A 23,989-nucleotide genomic window follows, 5' to 3' on the forward strand; every position below is an offset into this window, starting at 1 on the left:
GTCAAAGCCAGAAATATTATGAGAGGCCTGAGCCAGAATCAGTATGAGAGGTCAGAGCCAGAATCAGACTGAGAGGTCAGAGCCAGAATCAAAATGAGAGGTAAGAGCCAGAATCAGTCTGAGAGGTCAGAGCCAGAATCGGTATGAGAGGTCAGAGCCAGAATCAGTCTGAAAGGTCAGAGCCAGAATCGGTATGAGAGGTCAGAGCCAGAATCAGTCTGAGAGGTCAGAGCCAGAATCAGTATGAGAGTTCAGAACCAGAATCAGTCTGAGAGGTCAGAGCCAGAATCAGTATGAGAGGTCAGAGCCAGAATCAGTATGAGTGGTCAGAGCCAGAATCAGACTGAGAGGTCAGAGCCAGAATTAGTATGAGAGGTCAGAGCCAGAATTAGTATGAGAGGTCAGAACCAGAATCAGTATGAGAGGTCAGAACCAGAATCAGTATGAGAGGTCAGAGCCAGAAAAAGTCTGAGAGGTCAGAGCCAGAATCGGTCAGAGAGTTCAGAGCCACAATCAGTCTGAGAAGTCAGAGCCAGAAGTAGTATTAAACGTCAGAGCCAGAATCAGTCTGAGAGGTCAGAGCCAGAATCAGTCTGAGAGGTCAGAGCCAGAATCAGTCTGAGAGGTCAGAGCCAGAATCAGTATGAGAGGTCAGAGACAGAATCAGTATGAAAGGTCAGAGCCAGAATCAGTATGAAAGGTCAGAGCCAGAATCAGTCTGGTCAGAGCCAGAATCAGTCTGAGAGGTCAGAGCCAGAATCAGTATTAGAGGTCAGAGCCAGAATCAGTATGAGAGGTCAGAGCCAGAATCAGACTGAGAGGTCAGAGCCAGAATCAGTCTGAGTGGTCAGAGCCAGAATCAGTCTGAGAGGTCAGAGCCAGAAATAGTATGAGAGGTGAGAGCCAGAATCAGAATGAGAGGTCAGAGCCAGAATGAGACTGAGAGGTCAGAGCCAGAATCAGCCTGAGAGGTAAGAGCCAGTATCAGTCTGAGAGGTCAGAGCCAGAATCAGTCTGGTCAGAGCCAGAATAAGTCTGAGAGGTCAGAGCCAGAATCAGACTGAGAGGTCAGAGCCAGAATCAGACTGAGAGGTCAGAGCCGGAATCAGTATGAGAGGTCAGAGCCAGAATCAGTATGAGAGGACAGAACCAGAAGCAGAATGAAAGGTCAGAGCCAGAATAAGACTGAGAGCTCAGTGCCAGAATCAGTATGAGAGGTCAGAGCCGGAATCAGTCTGAGAGGTCAGAGCCAGAATCAGTCTAAGAGGTCAGAGCCAGAATCAGTCTGAGAGGTCAGAGCCAGAATCAGTCCGAGAATTCAGAGCCAGAATCAGTATGAGAGGTGAGAACCAGAATCAGTCTGAGAGGTCAGAGCCAGAATCAGTCTGAGAGGTCAGAGCCAGAATTAGTATGAGAAGTCAGAGCCAGAATCAGTCTGAGTGGTCAGAGCCAGAATCAGTATAAGAGGTCAGAGCCAGAATCGGTCTGAGAGGTCAGAGCCAGAATCAGTATGTGAGGTCAGAGCCAGAATCAGACTGAGAGGTCAGAGCCAGAATCAGTCTGAGTGGTCAGACCCAGAATCAGTATGAGAGGTCAGAGCCAGAATCATTCTGAGAGGTAAGAGCCAGAATCAGTCTGAGAGGTCAGAGCCAGAATCAGTCTGGTCAGAGCCAGAATCAGTCTGAGAGGTCAGAGCCAGAATCATTCTGGTCAGAGCCAGAATCAGTATGAGAGGTCAGAGCCAGAATCAGTCTGAGAGGTCAGAGCCAGAATCGGTCTAAGAGTTCAGAGCCAGAATCAGACTGAGAGGTCAGAGCCAGAATCAGACTGAGAGGTCAGAGCCGGAATCAGTATGAGAGGTCAGAGCCAGAATCAGTATGAGAGGACAGAACCAGAAGCAGAATGAAAGGTCAGAGCCAGAATAAGACTGAGAGCTTAGTGCCAGAATCAGTATGAGAGGTCAGAGCCGGAATCAGTCTGAGAGGTCAGAGCCAGAATCAGTCTAAGAGGTCAGAGCCAGAATCAGTCTGAGAGGTCAGAGCCAGAATCAATTTGAGAGGTCAGAGCCAGAATCAGTCTGAGAATTCAGAGCCAGAATCAGTATGAGAGGTGAGAACCAGAATCAGTCTGAGAGGTCAGAGCCAGAATCAGTCTGAGAGGTCAGAGCCAGAATTAGTATGAGAAGTCAGAGCCAGAATCAGTCTGAGTGGTCAGAGCCAGAATCAGTATGAGAGGTCAGAGCCAGAATCGGTCTGAGAGGTCAGAGCCAGAATCAGTATGTGAGGTCAGAGCCAGAATCAGTCTGAGAGGTCAGAGCCAGAATCAGTCTGAGAGGTCAGAGCCAGAATCAGTATGAAAGGTCAGAGCCAGAATCAGTCTGGTCAGAGCCAGAATCAGTATGAGAGGTCACAGCCAGAATCAGTATTAGAGGTCAGAGCCAGAATCAGTATGAGAGGTCAGAGCTAGAATCAGACTGAGAGGTCAGAGCCAGAATCAGTCTGAGTGGTCAGAGCCAGAATCAGTCTGAGAGGTCAGAGCCAGAAATAGTATGAGAGGTGAGAGCCAGAATCAGAATGAGAGGTCAGAGCCAGAATCAGACTGAGTGGTCAGAGCCAGTATCAGAATGAAAGGTAAGAGCCAGAATGAGACTGAGAGGTCAGAGCCAGAATCAGCCTGAGAGGTAAGAGCAAGAATCAGTCAGTGAGGTCAGAGCCAGAATCGGTATGAGAGGTCAGAGCCAGAAACAGTCTGAGAGGTCAGAGCCAGAATCAGCCTGAGAGGTCAGAGCCAGAATCAGTCTGAGAAGTCAGAGCCAAAATCGGTATAAGAGGTCAGAGCCAGAGTCAGTCTGAGAGGTCAGAACCAGAATCAGTATGAGAGTTCAGAGCCAGAATCAGTCTGAGAGGTCAGAGCCAGAATCAGTATGAGAGGTCAGAGCCAGAATCAGTATAAAAGGTCAGAGCCAGAATCAGTATGAGAGGTCAGAGCCAGAATCAGACTGAGAGGTCAGAACCAGAATCAGTATGAGAGGTCAGAGCCAGAAACAGTCTGAGAGGTCAGAGCCAGAATCGGTCTGAGAGTTCAGAGCCGGAATCAGTCTGAGAAGTCAGAGCCAGAAGTAGTATTAGACATCAGAGCCAGAATCAGTCTGAGAAGTCAGAGCCAGAATCAGTCTGAGTGGTCAGAGCCAGAATCAGTCTGAGAGGTCAGAGCTAGAATCAGTATGAGAGGTCAGAGCCAGAATCAGACTGAGAGGTCAGAGCCAGAATCAGTCTGAGAGGTGAGAGCCAGAATCAGAATGAGAGGTCAGAGCCAGAATCAGACTGAGAGGTCAGAGCCAGAATCAGTCTGAGTGGTCAGATCCAGTATCAGAATGAAAGGTAAGAGCCAGAATGAGACTGAGAGGTCAGAGCCAGAATCAGCCTGAGAGGTAAGAGCCAGAGTCAGTCTGAGAGGTCAGAGCCAGAATCAGTATGAGAGGTCAGATCCAGAATCAGTCTGAGAGGTCAGAGCCAGAATCAGTCTGGTCAGAGCCAGAATCAGTATGAGAGGTCAGAGCCAGAATAAGTCTGAGAGGTCAGAGCCAGAATCGGTCTGAGAGTTCAGAGCCAGAATCAGACTGAGAGGTCAGAGCCAGAATCAGACTGAGAGGTCAGAGCCGGAATCAGTATGAGAGGTCAGAGCCAGAATCAGTATGAGAGGACAGAACCAGAAGCAGAATGAAAGGTCAGAGCCAGAATCAGTCTGAGAGGTCAGAGCCAGAATCAGTCTGGTCAGAGCCAGAATCAGTCTGAGAGGTCAGAGCCAGAATCAGTCTGGTCAGAGCCAGAATCAGTAAGAGAAGTCAGAGCCAGAATCAGTCTGAGAGGTCAGAGCCAGAATCGGTCTGAGAGTTCAGAGCCAGAATCAGACTGAGAGGTCAGAGCCAGAATCAGACTGAGAGGTCAGAGCCGGAATCAGTATGAGAGGTCAGAGCCAGAATCAGTCTGAGAGGACAGAACCAGAAGCAGAATGAAAGGTCAGAGCCAGAATAAGACTGAGAGATCAGTGCCAGACTCAGTATGAGAGGTCAGAGCCGGAATCAGTCTGAGAGGTCAGAGCCAGAATCACTCTAAGAGGTCAGAGCCAGAATCAGTCTGAGAGGTCAGAGCCAGAATCTGTCTGAGAATTCAGAGCCAGAATCAGTATGAGAGGTGAGAACCAGAATCAGTCTGAGAGGTCAGAGCCAGAATCAGTCTGAGAGGTCAGAGCCAGAATTAGTATGAGAAGTCAGAGCCAGAATTAGTATGAGAAGTCAGAGCCAGAATCAGTTTGAGTGGTCAGAGCCAGAATCAGTATGAGAGGTCAGAGCCAGAATCGGTCTGAGAGGTCAGAGCCAGAATCAGTATGTGAGGTCAGAGCCAGAATCAGACTGAGAGGTCAGAGCCAGAATCAGTCTGAGTGGTCAGAGCCAGAATCAGTATGAGAGGTCAGAGTCAGAATCAGTCTGAGAGGTCAGAGCCAGAATTAGTCTGAGAGGTCAGAGCCAGAATCAGTATGAAAGGTCAGAGCCAGAATCAGTCTGGTCAGAGCCAGAATCAGTATGAGAGGTCAGAGCCAGAATCAGACTGAGAGGTCAGAGCCAGAATCAGTCTGAGTGGTCAAAGCCAGAATCAGTCTGAGAGGTCAGAGCCAGAAATAGTATGAGAGGTGAGAGCCAGAATCAGAATGAGAGGTCAGAGCCAGAATCAGACTGAGAGGTCAGAGCCAGAATCAGTCTGAGTGGTCAGAGCCAGTATCAGAATGAAAGGTAAGAGCCAGAATGAGACTGAGAGGTCAGAGGCAGAATCAGCCTGAGAGGTAAGAGCCAGAATCAGTCTGTGAGGTCAGAGTCAGAATCAGTCTGAGAGGTCAGAGCCAGAATTAGTCTGAGAGGTCAGAGCCAGAATCAGTATGAAAGGTCAGAGCCAGAATCAGTCTGGTCAGAGCCAGAATCAGTATGAGAGGTCAGAGCCAGAATCAGACTGAGAGGTCAGAGCCAGAATCAGTCTGAGTGGTCAAAGCCAGAATCAGTCTGAGTGGTCAGATCCAGTATCAGAATGAAAGGTAAGAGCCAGAATGAGACTGAGAGGTCAGAGCCAGAATCAGCCTGAGAGGTAAGAGCCAGAGTCAGTCTGAGAGGTCAGAGCCAGAATCAGTATGAGAGGTCAGATCCAGAATCAGTCTGAGAGGTCAGAGCCAGAATCAGTCTGGTCAGAGCCAGAATCAGTATGAGAGGTCAGAGCCAGAATAAGTCTGAGAGGTCAGAGCCAGAATCGGTCTGAGAGTTCAGAGCCAGAATCAGACTGAGAGGTCAGAGCCAGAATCAGACTGAGAGGTCAGAGCCGGAATCAGTATGAGAGGTCAGAGCCAGAATCAGTATGAGAGGACAGAACCAGAAGCAGAATGAAAGGTCAGAGCCAGAATCAGTCTGAGAGGTCAGAGCCAGAATCAGTCTGGTCAGAGCCAGAATCAGTCTGAGAGGTCAGAACCAGAAGCAGAATGAAAGGTCAGAGCCAGAATCAGTCTGAGAGGTCAGAGCCAGAATCAGTCTGGTCAGAGCCAGAATCAGTCTGAGAGGTCAGAGCCAGAATCAGTCTGGTCAGAGCCAGAATCAGTAAGCGAAGTCAGAGCCAGAATCAGTCTGAGAGGTCAGAGCCAGAATCGGTCTGAGAGTTCAGAGCCAGAATCAGACTGAGAGGTCAGAGCCAGAATCAGACTGAGAGGTCAGAGCCGGAATCAGTATGAGAGGTCAGAGCCAGAATCAGTCTGAGAGGACAGAACCAGAAGCAGAATGAAAGGTCAGAGCCAGAATAAGACTGAGAGATCAGTGCCAGAATCAGTATGAGAGGTCAGAGCCGGAATCAGTCTGAGAGGTCAGAGCCAGAATCACTCTAAGAGGTCAGAGCCAGAATCAGTCTGAGAGGTCAGAGCCAGAATCTGTCTGAGAATTCAGAGCCAGAATCAGTATGAGAGGTGAGAACCAGAATCAGTCTGAGAGGTCAGAGCCAGAATCAGTCTGAGAGGTCAGAGCCAGAATTAGTATGAGAAGTCAGAGCCAGAATTAGTATGAGAAGTCAGAGCCAGAATCAGTTTGAGTGGTCAGAGCCAGAATCAGTATGAGAGGTCAGAGCCAGAATCGGTCTGAGAGGTCAGAGCCAGAATCAGTATGTGAGGTCAGAGCCAGAATCAGACTGAGAGGTCAGAGCCAGAATCAGTCTGAGTGGTCAGAGCCAGAATCAGTATGAGAGGTCAGAGTCAGAATCAGTCTGAGAGGTCAGAGCCAGAATTAGTCTGAGAGGTCAGAGCCAGAATCAGTATGAAAGGTCAGAGCCAGAATCAGTCTGGTCAGAGCCAGAATCAGTATGAGAGGTCAGAGCCAGAATCAGACTGAGAGGTCAGAGCCAGAATCAGTCTGAGTGGTCAAAGCCAGAATCAGTCTGAGAGGTCAGAGCCAGAAATAGTATGAGAGGTGAGAGCCAGAATCAGAATGAGAGGTCAGAGCCAGAATCAGACTGAGAGGTCAGAGCCAGAATCAGTCTGAGTGGTCAGAGCCAGTATCAGAATGAAAGGTAAGAGCCAGAATGAGACTGAGAGGTCAGAGGCAGAATCAGCCTGAGAGGTAAGAGCCAGAATCAGTCTGTGAGGTCAGAGTCAGAATCAGTCTGAGAGGTCAGAGCCAGAATTAGTCTGAGAGGTCAGAGCCAGAATCAGTATGAAAGGTCAGAGCCAGAATCAGTCTGGTCAGAGCCAGAATCAGTATGAGAGGTCAGAGCCAGAATCAGACTGAGAGGTCAGAGCCAGAATCAGTCTGAGTGGTCAAAGCCAGAATCAGTCTGAGAGGTCAGAGCCAGAAATAGTATGAGAGGTGAGAGCCAGAATCAGAATGAGAGGTCAGAGCCAGAATCAGACTGAGAGGTCAGAGCCAGAATCAGTCTGAGTGGTCAGAGCCAGTATCAGAATGAAAGGTAAGAGCCAGAATGAGACTGAGAGGTCAGAGGCAGAATCAGCCTGAGAGGTAAGAGCCAGAATCAGTATGAGAGGTCAGAGCCAGAAGCAGTATGAGAGGTCAGAGCCCGGAATCAGACTGAGAGGTCAGAGACGGAATCAGTATGAGGGGTCAGAGCCAGAATCAGTCTGAGAATTCAGAGCCAGAATCAGTATGATAGGTCAGAGCCAGAATCAGTCTGAGAGGTAAGAGCCAGAATCAGACTGAGAGGTCAGAGCCAGAATAAGTCTGAGAGGTCAGAGCCAGAACCGATATGAGAGGTCAGAGCCAGAATAAGTCTGAGAGGTCAGAAGTGGAATCAGTACGAGAGGTCAGAGCCAGAATCAGTATGAGAGGTAAGAGCCAGAATCAGACTGAGAGGTCAGAGCCAGAAGCAGTCTGAGTGGTCAGAGCCAGAATCAGACTGAGAGGTCAGAGCCAGAATCAGTCTGAGAGGTCAGAGCCAGAATCAGTATGAAAGGTCAGAGCCAGAATCAGTCTGAGAGGTCAGAGCCAGAATCAGTCTGGTCAGAGCCAGAATCAGTATGAGAGGTCAGAGCCAGAATCAGTCTGAGAGGTCAGAGCCAGAATCAGTATTAGAGGTCAGAGCCAGAATCAGTATGAGAGGTCAGAGCCAGAATCAGACTGAGAGGTCAGAGCCAGAATCAGTCTGAAAGGTCAGAGCCAGAATCAGTATGAGAGTTCAGAACCAGAATCAGTCTGAGAGGTCAGAGCCATAATCAGTATGAGAGGTCAGAGCCAGAATCAGTATGAGTGGTCAGAGCCAGAATCAGACTGAGAGGTCAGAGCCAGAATTAGTATGAGAGGTCAGAACCAGAATCAGTATGAGAGGTCAGAGCCAGAAAAAGTCTGAGAGGTCAGAGCCAGAATCGGTCAGAGAGTTTAGAGCCAGAATCAGTCTGAAAGGTCAGAGCCAGAATCAGTATGAGAGTTCAGAACCAGAATCAGTCTGAGAGGTCAGAGCCATAATCAGTATGAGAGGTCAGAGCCAGAATCAGTATGAGTGGTCAGAGCCAGAATCAGACTGAGAGGTCAGAGCCAGAATTAGTATGAGAGGTCAGAACCAGAATCAGTATGAGAGGTCAGAGCCAGAAAAAGTCTGAGAGGTCAGAGCCAGAATCGGTCAGAGAGTTTAGAGCCACAATCAGTCTGAGAAGTCAGAGCCAGAAGTAGTATTAAACGTCAGAGCCAGAATCAGTCTGAGAGGTCAGAGCCAGAATCAGTCTGAGAGGTCAGAGCCAGAATCAGTCTGAGAGGTCAAAGCCAGAATCAGTCTGAAAGGTCAGAGCCAGAATCAGACTGAGAGGTCAGAGCCAGAATCAGTCTGAGAGGTCAGAGCCAGAATCAGTATGAGAGGTCAGAGACAGAATCAGTATGAAAGGTCAGAGCCAGAATCAGTATGAAAGGTCAGAGCCAGAATCAGTCTGGTCAGAGCCAGAATCAGTATGAGAGGTCAGAGCCAGAATCAGTATTAGAGGTCAGAGCCAGAATCAGTATGAGAGGTCAGAGCCAGAATCAGACTGAGAGGTCAGAGCCAGAATTAGTATGAGAAGTCAGAGCCAGAATCAGTCTGAGTGGTCAGAGCCAGAATCAGTATGAGAGGTCAGAGCCAGAATCGGTCTGAGAGGTCAGAGCCAGAATCAGTATGTGAGGTCAGAGCCAGAATCAGACTGAGAGGTCAGAGCCAGAATCAGTCTGAGTGGTCAGAGCCAGAATCAGTATGAGAGGTCAGAGCCAGAATCAGTATGAGAGGTCAGAGCCAGAATCAGTCTGAGAGGTCAGAGCCAGAATCAGTATAAAAGGTCAGAGCCAGAATCAGTCTGGTCAGAGCCAGAAACAGTATGAGAGGTCAGAGCCAGAATCAGTATTAGAGGTCAGAGCCAGAATCAGTATGAGAGGTCAGAGCCAGAATCAGACTGAGAGGTCAGAGCCAGAATCAGTCTGAGTGGTCAGAGCCAGATTCAGTCTGAGAGGTCAGAGCCAGAATCAGTCTAAGAGGTCAAAGCCAGAATCAGTCTGAGAGGTAAGAGCCAGAATCAATCTGAGAGGTCAGAGCCAGAATCAGTCTGAGAATTCAGAGCCAGAATCAGTATGAGAGGTGAGAACCATAATCAGTCTGAGAGGTCAGAGCCAAAATCAGTCTGAGAGGTCAGAGCCAGCATTAGTATGAGAAGTCAGAGCCAGAATCAGTATGGAAGGTCAGAGCCAGAATCAGACTGAGAGGTCAGAGCCAGAATCAGTCTGAGTGGTCAGAGCCAGAATCAGTATGAGAGGTCAGAGCCAGAATCAGTCTGAGAGGTCAGAGCCAGAATCAGTCTGAGAGGTCAGAGCCAGAATCAGTATGAAAGGTCAGAGCCAGAATCAGTCTGAGAGGTCAGAGCCAGAATCAGTCTGGTCAGAGCCAGAATCAGTATGAGAGGTCAGAGCCAGAATCAGTCTGAGAGGTCAGAGCCAGAATCGGTATTAGAGGTCAGAGCCATAATCATTATGAGAGGTCAGAACCAGAATCAGACTGAGAGGTCAGAGCCAAAATCAGTCTGAGTGGTCAGAGCCAGAATCAGTCTGAGAGGTCAGAGCCAGAATCAGTATGAGAGGTCAGAGCCAGAATCAGAATGAGAGGTCAGAGCCAGAATCAGTATGAGTGGTCAGAGCCAGAATCAGACTGAGAGGTCAGTGCCAGAATTAGTATGAGAGGTCAGAACCAGAATCAGTATGAGAGGTCAGAGCCAGAAAAAGTCTGAGAGGTCAGAGCCAGAATTAGTATGAGAGGTCAGAGCCAGAATCAGTATGAGAGTTCAGAACCAGAATCAGTCTGAGAGGTCAGAGCCAGAATCAGTATGAGAGGTCAGAGTCAGAATCAGTATGAGTGGTCAGAGCCAGAATCAGACTGAGAGGTCAGAGCCAGAATTAGTATGAGAGGTCAGAGCCAGAATTAGTATGAGAGGTCAGAACCAGAATCAGTATGAGAGGTCAGAGCCAGAAAAAGTCTGAAAGGTCAGAGCCAGAATCGGTCAGAGAGTTCAGAGCCACAATCAGTCTGAGAAGTCAGAGCCAGAAGTAGTATTAAACGTCAGAGCCAGAATCAGTCTGAGAGGTCAGAGCCAGAATCAGTCTGAGAGGTCAGAGCCAGAATCAGTCTGAGAGGTCAGAGCCAGAATCAGTCTGAAAGGTCAGAGCCAGAATCAGACTGAGAGGTCAGAGCCAGAATCAGTCTGAGAGGTCAGAGCCAGAATCAGTATGAGAGGTCAGAGCCAGAATCAGTATGAAAGGTCAGAGCCAGAATCAGTATGAAAGGTCAGAGCCAGAATCAGTCTGGTCAGAGCCAGAATCAGTCTGAGAGGTCAGAGCCAGAATCAGTATTAGAGGTCAGAGCCAGAATCAGTATGAGAGGTCAGAGCCAGAATCAGACTGAGAGGTCAGAGCCAGAATCAGTCTGAGTGGTCAGAGCCAGAATCAGTCTGAGAGGTCAGAGCCAGAATCAGTCTGAGAGGTCAGAGCCAGAAATAGTATGAGAGGTGAGAGCCAGAATCAGAATGAGAGGTCAGAGCCAGAATCAGACTGAGAGGTCAGAGCCAGAATCAGTCTGAGTGGTCAGAGCCAGTATCAGAATGAAAGGTAAGAGCCAGAATGAGACTGAGAGGTCAGAGCCAGAATCAGCCTGAGAGGTAAGAGCCAGAATCAGTCTGAGAGGTCAGAGCCAGAATCAGTCTGGTCAGAGCCAGAATCAGTCTGAGAGGTCAGAGCCAGAATCAGACTGAGAGGTCAGAGCCAGAATCAGACTGAGAGGTCAGAGCCGGAATCAGTATGAGAGGTCAGAGCCAGAATCAGTATGAGAGGACAGAACCAGAAGCAGAATGAAAGGTCAGAGCCAGAATAAGACTGAGAGCTCAGTGCCAGAATCAGTATGAGAGGTCAGAGCCGGAATCAGTCTGAGAGGTCAGAGCCAGAATCAGTCTAAGAGGTCAGAGCCAGAATCAGTCTGAGAGGTCAGAGCCAGAATCAGTCCGAGAATTCAGAGCCAGAATCAGTATGAGAGGTGAGAACCAGAATCAGTCTGAGAGGTCAGAGCCAGAATCAGTCTGAGAGGTCAGAGCCAGAATTAGTATGAGAAGTCAGAGCCAGAATCAGTCTGAGTGGTCAGAGCCAGAATCAGTATAAGAGGTCAGAGCCAGAATCGGTCTGAGAGGTCAGAGCCAGAATCAGTATGTGAGGTCAGAGCCAGAATCAGACTGAGAGGTCAGAGCCAGAATCAGTCTGAGTGGTCAGACCCAGAATCAGTATGAGAGGTCAGAGCCAGAATCATTCTGAGAGGTAAGAGCCAGAATCAGTCTGAGAGGTCAGAGCCAGAATCAGTCTGGTCAGAGCCAGAATCAGTCTGAGAGGTCAGAGCCAGAATCATTCTGGTCAGAGCCAGAATCAGTATGAGAGGTCAGAGCCAGAATCAGTCTGAGAGGTCAGAGCCAGAATCGGTCTGAGAGTTCAGAGCCAGAATCAGACTGAGAGGTCAGAGCCAGAATCAGACTGAGAGGTCAGAGCCGGAATCAGTATGAGAGGTCAGAGCCAGAATCAGTATGAGAGGACAGAACCAGAAGCAGAATGAAAGGTCAGAGCCAGAATAAGACTGAGAGCTTAGTGCCAGAATCAGTATGAGAGGTCAGAGCCGGAATCAGTCTAAGAGGTCAGAGCCAGAATCAGTCTGAGAGGTCAGAGCCAGAATCAATTTGAGAGGTCAGAGCCAGAATCAGTCTGAGAATTCAGAGCCAGAATCAGTATGAGAGGTGAGAACCAGAATCAGTCTGAGAGGTCAGAGCCAGAATCAGTCTGAGAGGTCAGAGCCAGAATTAGTATGAGAAGTCAGAGCCAGAATCAGTCTGAGTGGTCAGAGCCAGAATCAGTATGAGAGGTCAGAGCCAGAATCGGTCTGAGAGGTCAGAGCCAGAATCAGTATGTGAGGTCAGAGCCAGAATCAGTCTGAGAGGTCAGAGCCAGAATCAGTCTGAGAGGTCAGAGCCAGAATCAGTATGAAAGGTCAGAGCCAGAATCAGTCTGGTCAGAGCCAGAATCAGTATGAGAGGTCACAGCCAGAATCAGTATTAGAGGTCAGAGCCAGAATCAGTATGAGAGGTCAGAGCCAGAATCAGACTGAGAGGTCAGAGCCAGAATCAGTCTGAGTGGTCAGAGCCAGAATCAGTCTGAGAGGTCAGAGCCAGAAATAGTATGAGAGGTGAGAGCCAGAATCAGAATGAGAGGTCAGAGCCAGAATCAGACTGAGTGGTCAGAGCCAGTATCAGAATGAAAGGTAAGAGCTAGAATGAGACTGAGAGGTCAGAGCCAGAATCAGCCTGAGAGGTAAGAGCAAGAATCAGTCTGTGAGGTCAGAGCCAGAATCGGTATGAGAGGTCAGAGCCAGAAACAGTCTGAGAGGTCAGAGCCAGAATCAGCCTGAGAGGTCAGAGCCAGAATCAGTCTGAGAAGTCAGAGCCAAAATCGGTATAAGAGGTCAGAGCCAGAATCAGTCTGAGAGGTCAGAACCAAAATCAGTATGAGAGTTCAGAGCCAGAATCAGTCTGAGAGGTCAGAGCCAGAATCAGTATAAAAGGTCAGAGCCAGAATCAGTATGAGAGGTCAGAACCAGAATCAGACTGAGAGGTCAGAACCAGAATCAGTATGAGAGGTCAGAGCCAGAAACAGTCTGAGAGTTCAGAGCCAGAATCGGTCTGAGAGTTCAGAGCCGGAATCAGTCTGAGAAGTCAGAGCCAGAAGTAGTATTAGACATCAGAGCCAGAATCAGTCTGAGAAGTCAGAGCCAGAATCAGTCTGAGTGGTCAGAGCCAGAATCAGTCTGAGAGGTCAGAGCTAGAATCAGTATGAGAGGTCAGAGCCAGAATCAGACTGAGAGGTCAGAGCCAGAATCAGTCTGAGAGGTGAGAGCCAGAATCAGAATGAGAGGTCAGAGCCAGAATCAGACTGAGAGGTCAGAGCCAGAATCAGTCTGAGTGGTCAGATCCAGTATCAGAATGAAAGGTAAGAGCCAGAATGAGACTGAGAGGTCAGAGCCAGAATCAGCCTGAGAGGTAAGAGCCAGAGTCAGTCTGAGAGGTCAGAGCCAGAATCAGTATGAGAGGTCAGATCCAGAATAAGTCTGAGAGGTCAGAGCCAGAATCAGTATGAGAGGTCAGAGCCAGAATAAGTCTGAGAGGTCAGAGCCAGAATCGGTCTGAGAGTTCAGAGCCAGAATCAGACTGAGAGGTCAGAGCCAGAATCAGACTGAGAGGTCAGAGCCGGAATTAGTATGAGAGGTCAGAGCCAGAATCAGTATGAGAGGACAGAACCAGAAGCAGAATGAAAGGTCAGAGCCAGAATCAGTCTGAGAGGTCAGAGCCAGAATCAGTCTGGTCAGAGCCAGAATCAGTCTGAGAGGTCAGAGCCAGAATCAGTCTGGTCAGAGCCAGAATCAGTAAGAGAAGTCAGAGCCAGAATCAGTCTGAGAGGTCAGAGCCAGAATCGGTCTGAGAGTTCAGAGCCAGAATCAGACTGAGAGGTCAGAGCCAGAATCAGACTGAGAGGTCAGAGCCGGAATCAGTATGAGAGGTCAGAGCCAGAATCAGTCTGAGAGGTCAGAGCCAGAATCCGTCTGAGAATTCAGAGCCAGAATCAGTATGAGAGGTGAGAACCAGAATCAGTCTGAGAGGTCAGAGCCAGAATCAGTCTGAGAGGTCAGAGCCAGAATTAGTATGAGAAGTCAGAGCCAGAATTAGTATGAGAAGTCGGAGCCAGAATCAGTTTGAGTGGTCAGAGCCAGAATCAGTATGAGAGGTCAGAGCCAGAATCAGACTGAGAGGTCAGAGCCAGAATCAGTCTGAGTGGTCAAAGCCAGAATCAGTCTGAGAGGTCAGAGCCAGAAATAGTATGAGAGGTGAGAGCCAGAATCAGAATGAGAGGTCAGAGCCAGAATCAGACTGAGAGGTCAGAGCCAGAATCAGTCTGAGTGGTCAGAGCCAGTATCAGAATGAAAGGTAAGAGCCAGAATGAGACTGAGAGGTCAGAGCCAGAATCAGCCTGAGAGGTAAGAGCCAGAATCAGTCTGTGAGGTCAGAGCCAGAATCGGTATGAGAGGTCAGAGCCAGAAACAGTCTGAGAGGTCAGAGCCAGAATCAGCCTGAGAGGTCAGAGCCAGAATCAGTCTGAGAGGTCAGAGCCAAAATCGGTATAAGAGGTCAGAGCCAGAATCAGTCTGAGAGGTCAGAACCAGAATCAGTATGAGAGTTCAGAGCCAGAATCAGTCTGAGAGGTCAGAGCCAGAATCAGTCTGAGAGGTCAGAGCCAGAATCAGTATAAAAGGTCAGAGCCAGAATCAGTATGAGAGGTCAGAGCCAGAATCAGACTGAGAGGTCAGAGCCAGAATTAGTATGAGAGGTCAGAACCAGAATCAGTATGAGAGGTCAGAGCCAGAAACAGTCTGAGAGGTCAGAGCCAGAATCGGTCTGAGAGTTCAGATCCGGAATCAGTCTGAGAGTTCAGAGCCAGAATCAGTCTGAGAAGTCAGAGCCAGAATCAGTCTGAGAGGTCAGAGCCAGAATCAGACTGAGAGGTCAGAGCCAGAATTAGTATGAGAGGTCAGAGCCAGAATCAGACTGAGAGGTCAGAGCCAGAATCAGTCTGAGAGGTGAGAGCCAGAATCAGAATGAGAGTTCAGAGCCAGAATCAGACTGAGAGGTCAGAGCCAGAATCAGTCTGAGTGGTTAGAGCCAGTATCAGAATGAAAGGTAAGAGCCAGAATGAGACTGAGAGATCAGAGCCAGAATCCGCCTGAGAGGTAAGAGCCAGAGTCAGTCTGAGAGGTCAGAGCCAGAATCAGTATGAGAGGTCAGAGCCAGAATCAGTCTGGTCAGAGCCAGAATCAGTCTGGTCAGAGCCAGAATCAGTATGAGAGGTCAGAGCCAGAATAAGTCTGAGAACTCAGAGCCAGAATCAGTCTGAGAGTTCAGAGCCAGAATCAGACTGAGAGGTCAGAGCCAGAATCAGACTGAGAGGTCAGAGCCGGAATCAGTATGAGAGGTCAGAGCCAGAATCAGTATGAGAGGACAGAACCAGAAGCAGAATGAAAGGTCAGAGCCAGAATCAGACTGAGAGATCAGTGCCAGAATCAGTATGAGAGGTCAGAGCCGGAATCAGTCTGAGAGGTCAGAGCCAGAATCAGTCTAAGAGGTCAGAGCCAGAATCAGTCTGAGAGGTCAGAGCCAGAATCAATCTGAGAGGTCAGAGCCTGAATCAGTCTGAGAATTCAGAGCCAGAATCAGTATGAGAGGTGAGAACCATAATCAGTCTGAGAGGTCAGAGCCAGAATCAGTCTGAGAGGTCAGAGCCAGAATTAGTATGAGAAGTCAGAGCCAGAATCAGTCTGAGTGGTCAGAGCCAGAATCAGTATGAGAGGTCAGAGCCAGAATCGGTTGAGAGGTCAGAGCCAGAATCAGTATGTGAGGTCAGAGCCAGAATCAGTATGAGAGGTCAGAGCCAGAATCAGTCTGAGAGGTCAGAGCCAGAATCAGTCTGAGAGGTCAGAGCCAGAATCAGTATGAAAGGTCAGAGCCAGAATCAGTCTGGTCAGAGCCAGAATCTGTATGAGAGGTCAGAGCCAGAATCAGTATAAGAGGTCAGAGCCAGAATCAGTATGAGAGGTCAGAGCCAGAATCAGACTGAGAGGTCAGAGCCAGAATCAGTCTGAGTGGTCAGAGCCAGAATCAGTCTGAGAGGTCAGAGCCAGAAATAGTATGAGAGGTGAGAGCCAGAATCAGAATGAGAGGTCAGAGCTAGAATCAGTATGAGAGGTCAGAGCCAGAATCAGACTGAGAGGTCAGAGCCAGAATCAGTCTGAGAGGTCAGAGCCAGAATCAGAATGAGAGGTCAGAGCCAGAATCAGACTGAGAGGTCAGAGCCAGAATCAGTCTGTGAGGTCAGAGCCAGAATCGGTATGAGAGGTCAGAGCCAGAATCAGTCTGAGAGGTCAGAGCCAGAATCAGTCTGGTCAGAGCCAGAATCAGTATGAGAGGTCAGAGCGAGAATCAGTCTGAGAGGTCAGAGCCAGAATCGGTCTGAGAGTTCAGAGCCAGAATCAGACTGAGAGATCAGAGCCAGAATCAGACTGAGAGGTCAAAGCCGGAATCAGTATGAGAGGTCAGAGCCAGAATCAGTATGAGAGGACCGAACCAGAAGCAGAATGAAAGGTCAGAGCCAGAATCAGTCTGAGAGGTCAGAGCCAGAATCAGTCTGGTCAGAGCCAGAATCAGTCTGAGAGGTCAGAGCCAGAATCAGTCTGGTCAGAGCCAGAATCAGTAAGAGAAGTCAGAGCCAGAATCAGTCTGAGAGGTCAGAGCCAGAATCGGTCTGAGAGTTCAGAGCCAGAATCAGACTGAGAGGTCAGAGCCAGAATCAGACTGAGAGGTCAGAGCCGGAATCAGTATGAGAGGTCAGAGCCAGAATCAGTCAGAGAGGACAGAACCAGAAGCAGAATGAAAGGTCAGAGCCAGAATCAGTATGTGAGGTCAGAGCCAAAATCGGTATAAGAGGTCAGAGCCAGAATCAGTCTGAGAAGTCAGAACCAGAATCAGTATGAGAGTTCAGAGCCAGAATCAGTCTGAGAGGTCAGAGCCAGAATCAGTCTGAGAGGTCAGAGCCAGAATCAGTATAAAAGGTCAGAGCCAGAATCAGTATGAGAGGTCAGAGCCAGAATCAGACTGAGAGGTCAGAGCCAGAATTAGTATGAGAGGTCAGAACCAGAATCAGTATGAGAGGTCAGAGCCAGAAACAGTCTGAGAGGTCAGAGCCAGAATCGGTCTGAGAGTTCAGAGCCGGAATCAGTCTGAGAGTTCAGAGCCAGAATCAGTCTGAGAAGTCAGAGCCAGAAGTAGTATTAGACATCAGAGCCAGAATCAGTCTGAGAAGTCAGAGCCAGAATCAGTCTGAGAGGTCAGAGCCAGAATCAGTCTGAGAGGTCAGAGCTAGAATCAGTATGAGAGGTCAGAGCCAGAATCAGTCTGAGAGGTGAGAGCCAGAATCAGAATGAGAGGTCAGAGCCAGAATCAGACTGAGAGGTCAGAGCCAGAATCAGTCTGAGTGGTCAGAGCCAGTATCAGAATGAAAGGTAAGAGCCAGAATCAGAATGAGAGGTCAGAGCCAGAATCAGCCTGAGAGGTAAGAGCCAGAGTCAGTCTGGTCAGAGCCAGAATCAGTATGAGAGGTCAGAGCCAGAATCAGTCTGAGAGGTCAGAGCCAGAATCAGTCTGGTCAGAGCCAGAATCAGTATGAGAGGTCAGAGCCAGAATCGGTCTGAGAGTTCAGAGCCAGAATCAGACTGAGAGGTCAGAGCCAGAATCAGACTGAGAGGTCAGAGCCGGAATCAGTATGAGAGGTCAGAGCCAGAATCAGTATGAGAGGACAGAACCAGAAGCAGAATGAAAGGTCAGAGCCAGAATCAGACTGAGAGATCAGTGCCAGAATCAGTATGAGAGGTCAGAGCCGGAATCAGTCTGAGAGGTCAGAGCCAGAATCAGTCTAAGAGGTCAGAGCCAGAATCAGTCTGAGAGGTCAGAGCCAGAATCAATCTGAGAGGTCAGAGCCAGAATCAGTCTGAGAATTCAGAGCCAGAATCAGTATGAGAGGTGAGAACCATAATCAGTCTGAGAGGTCAGAGCCAGAATCAGTCTGAGAGGTCAGAGCCAGCATTAGTATGAGAAGTCAGAGCCAGAATCAGTCTGAGTGGTCAGAGCCAGAATCAGTATGAGAGGTCAGAGCCAGAATCAGACTGAGAGGTCAGAGCCAGAATCAGTCTGAGTGGTCAGAGCCAGAATCAGTATGAGAGGTCAGAGCCAGAATCAGTCTGAGAGGTCAGAGCCAGAAACAGTCTGAGAGGTCAGAGCCAGAATCAGTCTGAGAGGTCAGAGCCAGAATCAGTATGAAAGGTCAGAGCCAGAATCAGTCTGAGAGGTCAGAGCCAGAATCAGTCTGGTCAGAGCCAGAATCAGTATGAGAGGTCAGAGCCAGAATCAGTCTGAGAGGTCAGAGCCAGAATCAGTATTAGAGGTCAGAGCCAGAATCAGTATGAGAGGTCAGAGCCAGAATCAGACTGAGAGGTCAGAGCCAGAATCAGTCTGAAAGGTCAGAGCCAGAATCAGTATGAGAGTTCAGAACCAGAATCAGTCTGAGAGGTCAGAGCCATAATCAGTATGAGAGGTCAGAGCCAGAATCAGTATGAGTGGTCAGAGCCAGAATCAGACTGAGAGGTCAGAGCCAGAATTAGTATGAGAGGTCAGAACCAGAATCAGTATGAGAGGTCAGAGCCAGAAAAAGTCTGAGAGGTCAGAGCCAGAATCGGTCAGAGAGTTTAGAGCCACAATCAGTCTGAGAAGTCAGAGCCAGAAGTAGTATTAAACGTCAGAGCCAGAATCACTCTGAGAGGTCAGAGCCAGAATCAGTCTGAGAGGTCAGAGCCAGAATCAGTCTGAGAGGTCAAAGCCAGAATCAGTCTGAAAGGTCAGAGCCAGAATCAGACTGAGAGGTCAGAGCCAGAATCAGTCTGAGAGGTCAGAGCCAGAATCAGTATGAGAGGTCAGAGACAGAATCAGTATGAAAGGTCAGAGCCAGAATCAGTATGAAAGGTCAGAGCTAGAATCAGTCTGGTCAGAGCCAGAATCAGTATGAGAGGTCAGAGCCAGAATCAGTATTAGAGGTCAGAGCCAGAATCAGTATGAGAGGTCAGAGCCAGAATCAGACTGAGAGGTCAGAGCCAGAATTAGTATGAGAAGTCAGAGCCAGAATCAGTCTGAGTGGTCAGAGCCAGAATCAGTATGAGAGGTCAGAGCCAGAATCGGTCTGAGAGGTCAGAGCCAGAATCAGTATGTGAGGTCAGAGCCAGAATCAGACTGAGAGGTCAGAGCCAGAATCAGTCTGAGTGGTCAGAGCCAGAATCAGTATGAGAGGTCAGAGCCAGAATCAGTATGAGAGGTCAGAGCCAGAATCAGTCTGAGAGGTCAGAGCCAGAATCAGTATAAAAGGTCAGAGCCAGAATCAGTCTGGTCAGAGCCAGAATCAGTATGAGAGGTCAGAGCCAGAATCAGTATTAGAGGTCAGAGCCAGAATCAGTATGAGAGGTCAGAGCCAGAATCAGACTGAGAGGTCAGAGCCAGAATCAGTCTGAGTGGTCAGAGCCAGATTCAGTCTGAGAGGTCAGAGCCAGAATCAGTCTAAGAGGTCAGAGCCAGAATCAGTCTGAGAGGTCAGAGCCAGAATCAATCTGAGAGGTCAGAGCCAGAATCAGTCTGAGAATTCAGAGCCAGAATCAGTATGAGAGGTGAGAACCATAATCAGTCTGAGAGGTCAGAGCCAAAATCAGTCTGAGAGGTCAGAGCCAGCATTAGTATGAGAAGTCAGAGCCAGAATCAGTCTGAGTGGTCAGAGCCAGAATCAGTATGAGAGGTCAGAGCCAGAATCAGACTGAGAGGTCAGAGCCAGAATCAGTCTGAGTGGTCAGAGCCAGAATCAGTATGAGAGGTCAGAGCCAGAATCAGTCTGAGAGGTCAGAGCCAGAATCAGTATGAAAGGTCAGAGCCAGAATCAGTCTGAGAGGTCAGAGCCAGAATCAGTCTGGTCAGAGCCAGAATCAGTATGAGAGGTCAGAGCCAGAATCAGTCTGAGAGGTCAGAGCCAGAATCAGTATTAGAGGTCAGAGCCAGAATCAGTATGAGAGATCAGAGCCATAATCAGTATGAGAGGTCAGAACCAGAATCAGACTGAGAGGTCAGAGCCAAAATCAGTCTGAGTGGTCAGAGCCAGAATCAGTCTGAGAGGTCAGAGCCAGAATCAGTATGAGAGTTCAGAACCAGAATCAGTATGAGAGGTCAGAGCCAGAATCAGAATGAGAGGTCAGAGCCAGAATCAGTATGAGTGGTCAGAGCCAGAATCAGACTGAGAGGTCAGTGCCAGAATTAGTATGAGAGGTCAGAACCAGAATCAGTATGAGAGGTCAGAGCCAGAAAAAGTCTGAGAGGTCAGAGCCAGAATTAGTATGAGAGGTCAGAGCCAGAATCAGTATGAGAGTTCAGAACCAGAATCAGTCTGAGAGGTCAGAGCCAGACTCAGTATGAGAGGTCAGAGCCAGAATCAGTATGAGTGGTCAGAGCCAGAATCAGACTGAGAGGTCAGAGCCAGAATTAGTATGAGAGGTCAGAGCCAGAATTAGTATGAGAGGTCAGAGCCAGAAACAGTCTGAGAGGTCAGAGCCAGAATCAGCCTGAGAGGTCAGAGCCAGAATCAGTCTGAGAGGTCAGAGCCAAAATCGGTATAAGAGGTCAGAGCCAGAATCAGTCTGAGAAGTCAGAACCAGAATCAGTATGAGAGTTCAGAGCCAGAATCAGTCTGAGAGGTCAGAGCCAGAATCAGTCTGAGAGGTCAGAGCCAGAATCAGTATAAAAGGTCAGAGCCAGAATCAGTATGAGAGGTCAGAGCCAGAATCAGACTGAGAGGTCAGAGCCAGAATTAGTATGAGAGGTCAGAACCAGAATCAGTATGAGAGGTCAGAGCCAGAAACAGTCTGAGAGGTCAGAGCCAGAATCGGTCTGAGAGTTCAGAGCCGGAATCAGTCTGAGAGTTCAGAGCCAGAATCAGTCTGAGAAGTCAGAGCCAGAAGTAGTATTAGACATCAGAGCCAGAATCAGTCTGAGAAGTCAGAGCCAGAATCAGTCTGAGAGGTCAGAGCCAGAATCAGTCTGAGAGGTCAGAGCTAGAATCAGTATGAGAGGTCAGAGCCAGAATCAGTCTGAGAGCTGAGAGCCAGAATCAGAATGAGAGGTCAGAGCCAGAATCAGACTGAGAGGTCAGAGCCAGAATCAGTCTGAGTGGTCAGAGCCAGTATCAGAATGAAAGGTAAGAGCCAGAATCAGAATGAGAGGTCAGAGCCAGAATCAGTCTGAGAGGTCAGAGCCAGAATCAGTCTGGTCAGAGCCAGAATCAGTATGAGAGGTCAGAGCCAGAATCGGTCTGAGAGTTCAGAGCCAGAATCGGTCTGAGAGTTCAGAGCCAGAATCAGACTGAGAGGTCAGAGCCAGAATCAGACTGAGAGGTCAGAGCCAGAATCAGTATGAGAGGACAGAACCAGAAGCAGAATGAAAGGTCAGAGCCAGAATCAGACTGAGAGATCAGTGCCAGAATCAGTATGAGAGGTCAGAGCCGGAATCAGTCTGAGAGGTCAGAGCCAGAATCAGTCTAAGAGGTCAGAGCCAGAATCAGTCTGAGAGGTCAGAGCCAGAATCAATCTGAGAGGTCAGAGCCAGAATCAGTCTGAGAATTCAGAGCCAGAATCAGTATGAGAGGTGAGAACCATAATCAGTCTGAGAGGTCAGAGCCAGAATCAGTCTGAGAGGTCAGAGCCAGCATTAGTATGAGAAGTCAGAGCCAGAATCAGTCTGAGTGGTCAGAGCCAGAATCAGTATGAGAGGTCAGAGCCAGAATCAGACTGAGAGGTCAGAGCCAGAATCAGTCTGAGTGGTCAGAGCCAGAATCAGTATGAGAGGTCAGAGCCAGAATCAGTCTGAGAGGTCAGAGCCAGAATCAGTCTGAGAGGTCAGAGCCAGAATCAGTATGAAAGGTCAGAGCCAGAATCAGTCTGAGAGGTCAGAGCCAGAATCAGTCTGGTCAGAGCCAGAATCAGTATGAGAGGTCAGAGCCAGAATCAGTCTGAGAGGTCAGAGCCAGAATCAGTATTAGAGGTCAGAGCCAGAATCAGTATGAGAGGTCAGAGCCAGAATCAGACTGAGAGGTCAGAGCCAGAATCAGTCTGAAAGGTCAGAGCCAGAATCAGTATGAGAGTTCAGAACCAGAATCAGTCTGAGAGGTCAGAGCCATAATCAGTATGAGAGGTCAGAGCCAGAATCAGTATGAGTGGTCAGAGCCAGAATCAGACTGAGAGGTCAGAGCCAGAATTAGTATGAGAGGTCAGAACCAGAATCAGTATGAGAGGTCAGAGCCAGAAAAAGTCTGAGAGGTCAGAGCCAGAATCGGTCAGAGAGTTTAGAGCCACAATCAGTCTGAGAAGTCAGAGCCAGAAGTAGTATTAAACGTCAGAGCCAGAATCACTCTGAGAGGTCAGAGCCAGAATCAGTCTGAAAGGTCAGAGCCAGAATCAGTCTGAGAGGTCAAAGCCAGAATCAGTCTGAAAGGTCAGAGCCAGAATCAGACTGAGAGGTCAGAGCCAGAATCAGTCTGAGAGGTCAGAGCCAGAATCAGTATGAGAGGTCAGAGACAGAATCAGTATGAAAGGTCAGAGCCAGAATCAGTATGAAAGGTCAGAGCCAGAATCAGTCTGGTCAGAGCCAGAATCAGTATGAGAGGTCAGAGCCAGAATCAGTATTAGAGGTCAGAGCCAGAATCAGTATGAGAGGTCAGAGCCAGAATCAGACTGAGAGGTCAGAGCCAGAATTAGTATGAGAAGTCAGAGCCAGAATCAGTCTGAGTTGTCAGAGCCAGAATCAGTATGAGAGGTCAGAGCCAGAATCGGTCTGAGAGGTCAGAGCCAGAATCGGTCTGAGAGGTCAGAGCCAGAATCAGTATGTGAGGTCAGAGCCAGAATCAGACTGAGAGGTCAGAGCCAGAATCAGTCTGAGTGGTCAGAGCCAGAATCAGTATGAGAGGTCAGAGCCAGAATCAGTATGAGAGGTCAGAGCCAGAATCAGTCTGAGAGGTCAGAGCCAGAATCAGTATAAAAGGTCAGAGCCAGAATCAGTCTGGTCAGAGCCAGAATCAGTATGAGAGGTCAGAGCCAGAATCAGTATTAGAGGTCAGAGCCAGAATCAGTATGAGAGGTCAGAGCCAGAATCAGACTAAGAGGTCAGAGCCAGAATCAGTCTGAGTGGTCAGAGCCAGATTCAGTCTGAGAGGTCAGAGCCAGAAATATTATGAGAGGTGAGAGCCAGAATCAGAATGAGAGGTCAGAGCCAGAATCAGTATGAGAGGTCAGAGCCAGAAACAGTCTGAGAGGTCAGAGCCAGAATCAGCCTGAGAGGTCAGAGCCAGAATCAGTCTGAGAGGTCAGAGCCAAAATCGGTATAAGAGGTCAGAGCCAGAATCAGTCTGAGAAGTCAGAACCAGAATCAGTATGAGAGTTCAGAGCCAGAATCAGTCTGAGAGGTCAGAGCCAGAATCAGTCTGAGAGGTCAGAGCCAGAATCAGTATAAAAGGTCAGAGCCAGAATCAGTATGAGAGGTCAGAGCCAGAATCAGACTGAGAGGTCAGAGCCAGAATTAGTATGAGAGGTCAGAACCAGAATCAGTATGAGAGGTCAGAGCCAGAAACAGTCTGAGAGGTCAGAGCCAGAATCGGTCTGAGAGTTCAGAGCCGGAATCAGTCTGAGAGTTCAGAGCCAGAATCAGTCTGAGAAGTCAGAGCCAGAAGTAGTATTAGACATCAGAGCCAGAATCAGTCTGAGAAGTCAGAGCCAGAATCAGTCTGAGAGGTCAGAGCCAGAATCAGTCTGAGAGGTCAGAGCTAGAATCAGTATGAGAGGTCAGAGCCAGAATCAGTCTGAGAGGTGAGAGCCAGAATCAGAATGAGAGGTCAGAGCCAGAATCAGACTGAGAGGTCAGAGCCAGAATCAGTCTGAGTGGTCAGAGCCAGTATCAGAATGAAAGGTAAGAGCCAGAATCAGAATGAGAGGTCAGAGCCAGAATCAGCCTGAGAGGTAAGAGCCAGAGTCAGTCTGGTCAGAGCCAGAATCAGTATGAGAGGTCAGAGCCAGAATCAGTCTGAGAGGTCAGAGCCAGAATCAGTCTGGTCAGAGCCAGAATCAGTATGAGAGGTCAGAGCCAGAATCGGTCTGAGAGTTCAGAGCCAGAATCAGACTGAGAGGTCAGAGCCAGAATCAGACTGAGAGGTCAGAGCCGGAATCAGTATGAGAGGTCAGAGCCAGAATCAGTA

Source organism: Leptodactylus fuscus, chromosome 5 (genome assembly GCF_031893055.1).
Source record: "Leptodactylus fuscus isolate aLepFus1 chromosome 5, aLepFus1.hap2, whole genome shotgun sequence".
Classification (NCBI taxonomy): Eukaryota; Metazoa; Chordata; class Amphibia; order Anura; family Leptodactylidae; genus Leptodactylus; species Leptodactylus fuscus.